At 42.1% G+C, this 11,291-nt stretch overlaps 1 long non-coding RNA gene and 1 pseudogene across 1 annotated transcript; one reads left to right on the top strand and one right to left on the bottom strand.

Annotated features, from left to right (window-relative positions):
- Positions 1–2,147: 2,147 nt before the first annotated feature.
- On the bottom strand, positions 2,148–4,632 carry LOC137849311 (uncharacterized). Its single transcript, XR_011091851.1, has 2 exons — positions 4,421–4,632; positions 2,148–3,676 (listed from the first exon to the last, which is right to left on the bottom strand). It is a non-coding gene; the product is annotated as an uncharacterized lncRNA (long non-coding RNA).
- Positions 4,633–4,764: 132 nt separating this feature from the next.
- On the top strand, positions 4,765–11,288 carry LOC137849308 (zinc finger CCCH domain-containing protein 11A-like; annotated as a pseudogene).
- The last annotated feature ends 3 nt before the right edge of the window (positions 11,289–11,291 follow it).

Genomic DNA, 11,291 nt, shown 5'->3' with positions numbered 1-11,291 from the left:
CTGCAATAGATGAGGAGGAAAGCTTTTTAGAGCTACATTCAGTGTCACACTTGAGAGAGGAAGTTTGCCGCAATTTCTCACCAGGCTCAGAAGTCTCTTTGCCGTACAAAACGTTTTCTTTTGAAATGAGGTCACATTCTTTTGATCTTCTTGGTTTCTCCTTGTCTCCACCGTCATCAAATCGGTACTCTGCGAGGTATTCATCCTTCCCAGTAGATTTCGGAGGGTCCGCGACACTGCACAAAATAAAATCACATTTCTCACTTCTGCTGAAGGACGTTAAGATTAAGAGTAAAACCTTCCAAAGGCAAACAAACAAACAAAAACCCTCCGGACTACAGGAACACTCGCAAAGATATACCTGTCTTGTCTGTGATTCCTCAACTTCATGTTCATTATATAAAGGATTTCTCAAAAAGTCATTTTAGAGAACAAGAAAAGCAAACCATATACACAATCCCATTAAAAATGTCAAGCATAGATAAAAAACATCATACGATGGGTGAGCAATGTCTGACGGGTAGGGCTCAGAGGGTTATGGTAAATGGGGCTACATCAGGCTGGTGGCTGGTCACCAGTGGGGTCCCCCAGGGCTCCGTTTTAGGGCCAGTTCTTTTCAATGCTTTTATAAACAATTTGGATGTAGGACTAGAAGGTGTTTTGAGCAAATTTGCTGATGACACTAAACTTGAAGTTGTTGACTGTTGAGGGTGGAAAGGCCTTGCAGAGAGATCTGGACAGATTGGAGAGCTGGGTGATCACCAACCGCATGAAGTTTTACAAGAGCAAGTGCCGGGTCCTGCACCGGGGACGGGGCAACCCTGGTTATATGTACAGACTGGGCGATGAGATGCTGGAGAGCAGCTCTGCAGAGACGGATCTAGGGGGGTCGTGGTTGACAGCAAGTTGAGTATGAGCCAGCAGTGTGCCCTGGCAGCCAGGAGGGCCAACCATACCCTGGGGTGCATCAAGCACAGCACTGCTAATCGGTTGAGGGAGGTGATTGTCCTGCACTGCTCCGCGCTGTGCGGCCTCACCTCGAGCACTGTGTGCAGTTCTGGGCACCACAGTACAAAAAGAACATTAAACTGTTGGAGAGTGTCCAGAGAAGAGCTACGAAGATGGTGAAGGGCCTTGAGGGGAAGACATATGAGGAGCGGCTGAGGGCACTGGGCCCGTGCGGCCTGGAAAGAAGCAGGCTGAGGGGAGACCTCATCGCGGTCTACAGCTTCCTCATGAAAGAATCATAGAAACACAAGGTTGGAAAGGACCCACAAGATCATCTAGTCCAACCATCCTTCTATTACCATTACTACCTATTACTAAAATAGCAGTAAGCACAAATGAAAACTTAAGAACACTTTCTATTACTATAAAAATAAATAATTTGTAATACATGGTTAGTAATATTTAGCAAACAGTGTGCTACCACCATCACAACGGCCTATTACCCCGTCTAGCTTCAGAGGCATCCTTATACATCCAAAATAGAGAGGAGGATATAAACTATATGGATCTCTCTCAGCAGTGGTTTCACAACAATTAGAAGGAAGAAACAGTTGCTGAGAAGCCACAACAAGCTCAAGTTAATTTCTGGACTTTGAATAATTACTCCTTAAGTTCTCTCTCTCTCCATACAGTAGAGCACGCTCCTGACTAACTTGTACAGTGCACTCTGAATAGGAGAGATTTGTTTGCCTAAGCTAAAGGAAGAAATAGAAAACCAAGAAAGCTACTTAACTTTTAACACTTAAATTAAATGTTAAGTTACAAAAGTTCACAGGCCATGAGATAACATAAATAAATCCCTTCTCGAGCTAAAAGATCTCATTTTTTTTTTCAGGAGCAGCCTCCCTGAATCTAAATAATCCTCTCACAGGCAGAACAGAGTGTCCGTTCTAACTCTTTATCAGATGTGGAAGAAGAGATCGAGATGACCAGTGCCTAAAAAAAAGAGGCACTCTCTTTTCGAGGCAGACTGATCGGCACAACAAATTTCATCTGTTCTCAAGCACAAGCAACTCTAAGATAAATGGGTTCAAGGATCTTCAATGTGAAGAGTGAATATCCAAGCGTATACTGGGAACACCTGACTTGGACCATGGATGCCTCACACAGATTTCTGAGGAGTTCGGACAACTCCGAAATCATCTTTTACAGGAAGAGACCAGAGAATTTGACTCAGTGTAAAACTGGCACAGGCAGAAATCTCCCCAATTACAGATGCTCAAGCGCATTAGTTAAAAAGAGATTAGAGTGTGACTAGAGAGAAGTCTCAAACTCTTGTTATATACTTAAATTTCTCTCCAAGGATGGAACAACTGCTATCACCGTGCATGACTGGCTGTAGAGGGAGAGAGCGAGTGAAAGACTTAGAAAAGCACCTTCCCTTCGTAGTCCTCCCGCTCCCAAAATGGTTCCCAAGGAAAACTACTGACAGACTAAGGTTAACTGCTTTGAAAGGGCTGTGTGGGTGGACCCATTGTCTTCAAGTTCAAGCTTTTTCCTGCAGAAACTGCCAACAGTTATGCCAAATATAACAATTGTTTTGCAAGGTGGATAAACGTCTTCCAGACTGAAAGGGAGAAGTCGTACTGTTGTTGTCTGTGCACAGACAGCTAAGCAGTGAAGAGCAATGCTAAACAACCACGATACCCCAGAACACACAAATACTGCGTAACAGTGACAGAAAGTGCTAGAATTCAAAACAAAAATTACCTCCACCAAATCGGTTTTGTCGTAGTCTTCTCTCTGGTTGTAAATACACTGATTAATGACGCCATATACTTTTTCCAGGTGATAAATGTCAAATCCCTTCGTTATCTCAGTGACAAAGCATAACAATTTCTGAAGACAACAATGGAGCAAAACAACAACTTTAGAATAGTACCAGATCCTTTGAATACGCTCTATATGTTTTCGGAGGTTGAACAGTAACAATACAAGTGAGAGCCTACTTTTTCTTACGCTATTAAATAAAATGTGACACTTCAGAGAACAGATTAAATATCCCATGAGATTTCAGCAGGGAAAATGAGTTAATTTTTCATATTTCAGAGAAAGGAAAGGCTGAAATTTCGGACAATCTTTTACTACTAACCAATCTATCACATCAATGGTTGTAATTGCAAGTCGACTGCTCCCAAAGCAGCAGGGAATGACACGATCCTCTTTGTAGGACAGCTGCTGCCACAGCAAAGCCACTGTTGCATTTCATTAGAGAAGCGTTGCAGCAGCGCGGGGCACTGTAAAAAGGCTGCAGATCTTGTAGATACAGCTGTGCCAGCTGGAAAAGGAAGCACCCTTAGGTGATTACCTTTACCCACGTGTGCCATGCCTACAACTCTGCTGGCAGAACAGATTGCTCAAACGCCCAGAGCAAAGGTGGATTAGTTTGCTCAATCCTACCTTTAAATTCAGAGGTGGGTAAATAGCAAAGCGACTGCTTGTAGCAATCACCTCTCTCTCACACAGTCATTTCTATTACCAAAGATGCAGAGATGATAATCTCTGGCACAGCAACAGTGACAAGCTAGTGGCAGCACCTTCTTCCACTGCCACAGCTGTCCATTACCTGTGTGAGCCTGCAAGCATGTAGCTTTAGGGAGCAGCCATACCAAATGGAAATACTACTGCCCCCTGGAAATAATGCTGCTTATCATCTTATCAGCAAACTCTGCCTCCTTCATGTATATATATATATATATATATATATATATATACACACACACACACACAATATAAGAAATTCTAATACTGCACTTTCAAGGAATTTCAGAAAAGTAGTCACTTCTCCATGGCTAGCTAGTTTACGTAAACCTGCTAACTTCAGGTTTAATATCATCACTGCAAGAAATAAAGATCCTTTTCAGGTTCTTAATACATCAAAGCATGAAAAAAAAATCCCCAAATAAAAGCCCTCAAACCCATCATAAGAATTATGAATCATTAAAATGATATCCATAATAGTACTAGCAGGTTGTCAGTGTGGTATTTTAAAATTCAGCAAGGCCTTTTGTCTTAAAAATTAGGCAAAGAATCTGTCTCCTAAACTACAGATGACCAGAAGCAAATGGTAGCCTACAGAAATCTCCATGAGGTGTGGAAACTAAACAGTCACAGTGCATTACAGGCTGAATTATTTCACTATCTGTATGTCCTTCCAATTAATTGTTTTAATTGGCATTGGTTAACAATGGGCTTAATTTGCAATTTTACATGACGCAGGAATATGTCCTATTTGAGCATTAAAAAAAAGCTGAAATTAGACATACTTTGAGCTCATAGCGATCCACAATAACTATGTAGTCTGTCTCCGTAGGGACTTGTACAGTGTTCTCATCACTTATCTGTTGTTGGTCTTCTTCCCAAGAACGTTCAGGAGTCACCGCTTGAAATGCCCAGGAATCTGGAAGGACACAGATTTCTTCAGTCAGGTTTTCTGTTTATCTAGAATACAGTCTCAGTGAAGTATCCTGTACCTGCCAAACAGTCTCTTTCTACAAATACAGAGACAGAATTGTTATCGTCTTCACTGAGAAATACTTGGCTTCTCCCTTCTTTCCAGCTAAAGTCACTGCTCCACAAAAATTAGAAACTAAGACAAAAAAAGCAAACAAAAATACCCACAAACAAACCAAAAGCACTGATGAAAAGCTTAATAGTGGAAAAAAATAGTCATGTTGCCAATTCAGGGCTCAGAGTCTCAGAGCGCGTGGTGAAAGGTGACCCCCAGCTGGCTGCTGGAGGAAGCTGAGGCAGCTTTCAGCTCTAACCTTTGCCTTCTTGGCTGGCATCTTTGCACTCCTGCTGTCAGTGGGTGTTGAGTGTCCTTCCCCCCAGCCTCAGCACGTGCCCTCAGATGTAGGCAGCGTTTAGCAGCTAGAATTCACTCCAATATAAAGAGTACAAATCATGCGTTTTCTGCTTTTGCTTTGGAACTCTTAGCTTGAGGTTTTCCTGCAGGCCATGAGGTTTCTTGCAGCAGCAGGGATGAGTTCTGTTAGCAAGAGGCTGTTCTGTGCTTCGACTGTGGGAAGATGAATGGTTACCTGTGCACCGTGAAATAGAACTTGACACTTAGCACACCGCACTTGCAGCCTGTGGGGTGCTTTAACAAGCAGGTAAATCAGCAGAGGCTGTTTTGCAGCCGGGGTGATGCTGGGTGATTAAAAAGCAGGGGCAGAACAAGGAGTTTCTAGTGTTTGTTCTTGCTTGTCATCCGACTCTCCACTTCCACTGTTCGTTAGAAAAAAAAAAAAAAAAACAAAAAAAAAACAAAAAACAAGGGGTAAGCATCTTAATATCTTTATTGTAAATGGAAGGCACAAAACAGACCAGCAACAGAGACTGTCCAAGAGAAATACTTGGTGCTTTATAAACAAACAAGGAAGTACCCTTAGGTGGGTGTGATAATCCTCCTCTAACGCGTTTTTGGAGTGCAAAAATAGATTTGTTCCTTTCTTGCTCTTCTCTCCAGGACAAAGGCAGAATAGCCAACTGCAAAGTTAGACCAGGGAGGTCAGTTTGTTCCATACTGAGAAAGACAAGCCTGTAAAACAAACTAGACAGATTTTCTTGGTACTATTCATCTTCCTTCAGCAAAGGCAAAGCTTATGACACTTGTTGGTGTGCATTTCCAGAATTTGGGAAAAAGGCTTTGCTCTCTTTGAGAGACTGATAACTTGATTTGATGAACTGAAGAAAGCTGGAAAACTGTTCGTTCCTCATTATTTTTCACTTGTTACTTTCTTTAGGGTTACTTTTCAAAAGAAGATTTCACTGATCACAAGCCAGTAGAAGACTTTCAGCCCAAGCAAGGGTGAAGACAGCTCTCTCCAAGAGCAGAGGAAGGCCCTGTGGAGAGAAGCCGAGCTTGTTAGCAGAACTCGTCGGCATGTCTAAAGAAGGAGACGATTGCTACTTCTATTTCTATTCTACCTGTACCAAGGTATGGCTGGCTTTCCTTTGCTTTGCTTTTTTTCCCCATTTTTTTCAGGAAGGAGTAGATTAGGAGGAGGAAGCACACTGGTCTTTGGTTAACTTGAGAACCAGATAGATTCTGAATTCAGTTGTAGCAACATTAGGCAGCAGCATGGCCATTTTTGAGGATGTACTATATTTTCCTTGTTGGTTTCCTTTTGGTTCCAGGGAGACAAATGTGCCTACCGCCACTGCGAAGCTGCTCTGGGCAATGAGACGGTCTGCAAGCTGTGGCAGGAGGGTCGTTGTTTCAGGAATGTCTGCCGATTCAGACACATGGAAATTGACGTGAGTGCCTAACGATGTGTTCTCAAAATCAATCAACAAAAGCATTTTTCAGTGCCGTAGGTGTACTGATTGTGCTTTTGCAGGATAGATTTGTTTGCTTCAAAATCATACTGGTTTCTGTTACCAAGAGAGGGGGTGGGAGGAAGCAGAGGAAAATAAAATCAATGCCTTAGGTGTGTCTTAGCAAGATATATATATATATATTTTTTATTAGATGCTGACAGTTTTCTCAACAGATGCAGAATAGCTGTTAAATAGACTGCTAAAACCTGCTGGAGCAGGGGGGTAATAAACAGGCTGTTCTATCCTCATGGGAGCAGGCTTGATAATGAACTATCGGGTCTCTTCTGAGCCACAGTCCTTCCGATAATGCTGTTCTAGCTGCCTGGGGTAGGAAGTGGGGAAAGTTAAAGGTGCAGAAGAACTAAGTCTCCAAGAAGTAGTTCTAGACAGGGTTAACCTAGGCAATTTCGGATGTTCTTTTTCCCTCTGAATAATCCTAGTATAATCCTAGGTGTATTAGTTTAACCCACCCTCAACTGATGTCTGAGAGTGCCTGTCTTCTCAAACTGAATGATGACAAATCTAAATGTGCATAGTGGTTGCAGCTTATGCAAACTTTGTGAATATGCCCAGAAATACTCCACTTAACTGAGAAACTGACCTTTGGAATGATGTTTCAGCACTGTGTTGTGACAGCTGTCGTGATCTGGAGCTGTGCATCTCTTTGCAAGCCTCAGGTGCATGTTATCACAAGCTTTTCTTTCTTTCTGTCTTCAGAAAAAGTGCAGTGAGATTCCTTGCTACTGGGAGAAGCAGCCGGGAGGCTGTCATAAAGCCAACTGTGCTTTTCATCATGCAAAGGGACGTTACATCGATGGACAATTCTTCCCACCAAGCAAGAGTGAGTTTAGGTCCTTTTTCTTTAAGCGCTGAAGAATTAATTTGGAGTATTACTTAGTGGGTGCCAATCCTGTAGGGGGCATCAGGTAACTGTTCATTTGTGAGTGCAGGAAAAGGTCTGCAGTCATAGGTGGTCAGTTAAACCGAGTGTACTGCTGGTGTTTGTTTTCTGCTTTCGTGCTCAGCTTCTCTTTGCTTTGTGTGATGTTTGCCTTGCAGTTTGCTTCCTGTTGTTTCATCTTTTGCTGGGTGGTAGGGAGATGTGTTGTTGTTTGAAGGGAAGTCATTGTTCCCGGTGTAAACAGGGATGGAGTGGGCAAAAGAAGATGCTGAATTCGTTGTCTGTGCGGGTTATCTTCCTTTCCTACCATCTCTTTGCATTGTGGTCAAAGTTTTAAACTGCCATATTACCGATGATCCTCCTCTTCCTCTAGCTACACTGCCAAGTCCGCCTGAGTCCGCGGACGATGATTTGAAAGTGGCTCAGATGTCACTGCAGCAAAACAAACTTTCTGTCCAGTCAAATCCCTCTCCACAGCTAAGGGGGTGATGAAAGTGGAAAACTCTGAAAATGTCCCAAGCCCTACACACCCTCCAGTTGTAATCAATGCTGCAGATGATGATGAAGATGATGATGGTGAGCATGTTATGGTTCTTGGAAGGAATTTGTGCTGTAAATGAATGTGTTAAATCTTTGGTTCTTGAAGGAATCTGTGCTGTAAATGAATGTAGAAATCACAGATGACCTGAGGTCTGACTAGCAATAGGGCAGGCAGAGTGGCCAGGTCACTGGTGGCTTTGTCCGGCAGTCAGTGGACAGAACCTGAAACGTTGGAGGAAAGCTTGGAACCACTCCTGGCTTTAGCTGGTCTGTTGTGTAAAGTTCTGTGTGAAACTAGGAAGGAAATTTCTTTTTTCTGTCTGAAGAGCAATGTGTTGTGTAGTAGTTAAAGCTGCAGAGAGAATCTAGAGTCCTAGATGTTTTGTCCTAGTGTATTCTACTTAGGAGTTTATCAGGTCAGTGTAGCTCTTTAAAAAACAAAACAAAACAAAAGAGCAACAAAGTTTTTTATATGAAGCATGGGCTGAAGTGTCACTGCATGAGCTATGTAATCATGAACAATCTGGTCTATGCATAACTGAATAGATTTTTCCCCTTCAGACCAGCTTTCTGAGGAAGGAGAAGAAACTAGAACTCCCGTCCAGCAACCAGCTGCGGAAGGCAAAAATGGATTACGGGTGATTTCCACTCGCAAAGGCAGTTCTACTATTACTAAACAAGGTATTCCAGCACCTTAGTAGGATAAATCAGAAGAACTTGACAGTTAACTCAAAAGCAGTGTGGTGTAAAAACACAACAAAATGTAGGGGTGCTGAATGGACTCGGTTATTTCCATGATCTCATTTCTGCCATTCATACCATCACGTGCCCATTGGGTCAGAAAGGTGAACTCCTTTTCTTTACTTTTGGAGAACAAAACAGGGCCACAGCGTGGAGTTGAAATGGCTGCACGTGCAGCCTTGCAACCACTGTTGATAAACCATATCTAACGATAGAGGGATCTAATATCGTGTAAATGGATTAAAATTAAAACTACATTTTTAAGCCTGAAGGATGATAGGGGGGGCAAAATGCCCTTGGTTCTAGGGCTCTTTCACTTGTGAGGAGTGTTGCCAGGCTTTATTCTAAATACTTCAGAAAGTTGCTGAGCGCTAAGAAGCCTGAGGAGCTGTGGTCCCTCAGTTAGTGCCTCTAAGCCAGTCTCATGAACTGTTTCCTGTTTTCAGAGGGCAATCTGAATTTTGGAATAAAAACACTTGAGGAAATCAAATCTCAGAAGATGAAGGAAAAAAATAAGAGACACGGTGGTGAGTTAATATTCCCTACTTTCTTATCCTGTTCACGGCAGGTGATGGTGCCTGGGAGCTGCTTGAGGGACAGACTTCCATTTTTAGCTGGGGGCATCAAGCAACCTGATTGATGGTATTCTAAATGGGAGTTCAAAGGGCAACCAGAGGCAAATTAGTCACCTCTCTTATTTACATGCTCTGCTTGCTGTATTTTGGACAGTAACAAATAATTTAAAGTTTTTTGTTTTTTTGTGATAGTTTTTTATGTTGGGTAAACTTCCTTATGTTTTGGTTGCTCTGAACAGAAGGTTCTTCAAGATCTTCTCTTCGTCCCGTTGATTCTATGATTTTTCCTGCTCCAGAAAAGGAAAACGTCCGGACAGTGGTGAGAACTGTGACACTGTCTTCCAGGAAAGGTAATAGTGAATGCTTTTGTTTTGATTTCATTACTCCCAAACTGGAGGGTTAAGCAATAATTAAAACAATTCACCCATGTTAGCCTTCTGGTGCTGCCTTCTGTTCAAAACGTGCTTTTATGCTTAAAGTCCCTGGTTGTACTGGCAAGATTTGGTGCTCAGGTTAAGTGCAGTGGCAGGAGAAAAAAAAAAGTGTCAGTATGCAAATAGGGGGGTAACTGAAAAACAGAAGAGTAAGGAGAAGAAAGAGCTGTAGAAGACAGTGCTATATAAGAAGCAATTTCTGAAGCATTAAAGAGGCTGACAGTGGCAGGTGTGGACACAGTATGACAGGAGCTTGTGTATACATTGTTTAGAGCTGTGCAAATGCCTTTGAAAGGGAAAAAAGTGTGGAAGTACTTTTACTCGTAGACATTCACCTTAGAAAGGACTATTTCTCAGCATTTGTACCTAATAATATTCTGCTTGCTTATGCAGCTTTGTTCTGCACAAAGTATAGCTGTCAAGCAGACTCAGATTCACTCTCTACTATCTCAGCTGGAATTTGAAGCAAGCACTGAGACTATTAATATTTTTTTTTCTATGTTAATTATAGTTAAAATATGAGTTTATGTGGTTTAGCTGTCAAAACAGTGTCTGACATGGTGGAGATGGGCTAACAGGATAATATTTCTGTTGGCTACTGGTTTCTGTGAAATAGAAAAAAAAAATCCCTTTTGTTTTAGGGGAGTAACCTGTGGTTCGACTAGATCTTGCTGCTAGACAAGGAAAACAGAAAGCCTCCACGGGTAAGAACTTTTTATGAGCTGTTACGTAGGTGCTGCCTTCTATATATGACTGCATTAAAGAGTATTTTTGATGTATGAAAGGAAAATACGTTGCAGTGGAGATCTGTGTTGACTGCAGAAATGGCCAAAAAAAAAAAATCATTTATCAGCTGAAAGGCAATACTATGAAAATATGCTTGAAAAATAGAAGCTTATTGTTGACTGTTCTCAAAGCTTCCTGCAAAGAAAAGTTCTTACAATATTCCTTGTTTTCTCTGAAGACGATGTAAGCACCCTTCCAGTGAAGCGCCACCTTGCTGAAAGGCTGGGGAAGAAGGTAGAGGCTCCGGGAAATGCTGACAAAGCACCCAAGAGAGATCCAGGTACTAAACAGGCATCTAGATTGGATTCCTGGGTTTTGTATTTAGTCTTTCTGTTTGTCCTTTTCCAGTGATGTTTCTTTTTGCATGTTGGCTGAGGTGGTAATCACTGGGATTCAAAGTTCCCTTTCCTGTCTTGTTTTGCAATGTGAACCTGAAGTTGACATTCTGCAGCCTCCCTAATTTGTTCTTGAATTGAACTGTTTTGCAGTTCAAGTTGCCAAGTCTCTGAAGGACAGGCTGGGATTACCTCCGAAACAGACCAGTACTGAGAGAGGTAACAGCTAGATATTAAATATGCTTTCTCCTCCTTCCTTTCCATGAACTTGGACTGCTTTCATCCATCCCTAAAAACTAATTGAAACGAAAACAAAGAACTGATGCCTCTTGCTTGAGTGCTGAAGCTCTTCTGACAGCCACTATCAGAAATCTGGCTCTAGGTGTGTGTTTCTTTTCTACTTGTGCCTTGTCAAGGTTTTTAGCTGCTTCTGTGAACCGTTCCGTACAATTAGAATAGAACCACTGCCAGGAGCAGGAATTTGAAATGCAGTCTGAAAAAGTACTAAAGTAAAGTAGCATTTCTGTGTAGCAGTTCTCTCTGGATAGGGCTGGTCTTCAAAATACAAGTGGCTCAGAGGAGGAGGAGAATGTTGTTCTAAGGATATTGTTCTAAGATGCATTATTGGGAACACTCAAGATTAGTT

The sequence above is a fragment of the Anas acuta genome, unplaced genomic scaffold (assembly GCF_963932015.1).
Source record: "Anas acuta unplaced genomic scaffold, bAnaAcu1.1 SCAFFOLD_208, whole genome shotgun sequence".
Taxonomy (NCBI): Eukaryota; Metazoa; Chordata; class Aves; order Anseriformes; family Anatidae; genus Anas; species Anas acuta.
The sequence above is the reverse complement of the archived record's forward strand: the minus strand, read 5'-3'. Positions and strand labels throughout refer to the sequence as shown.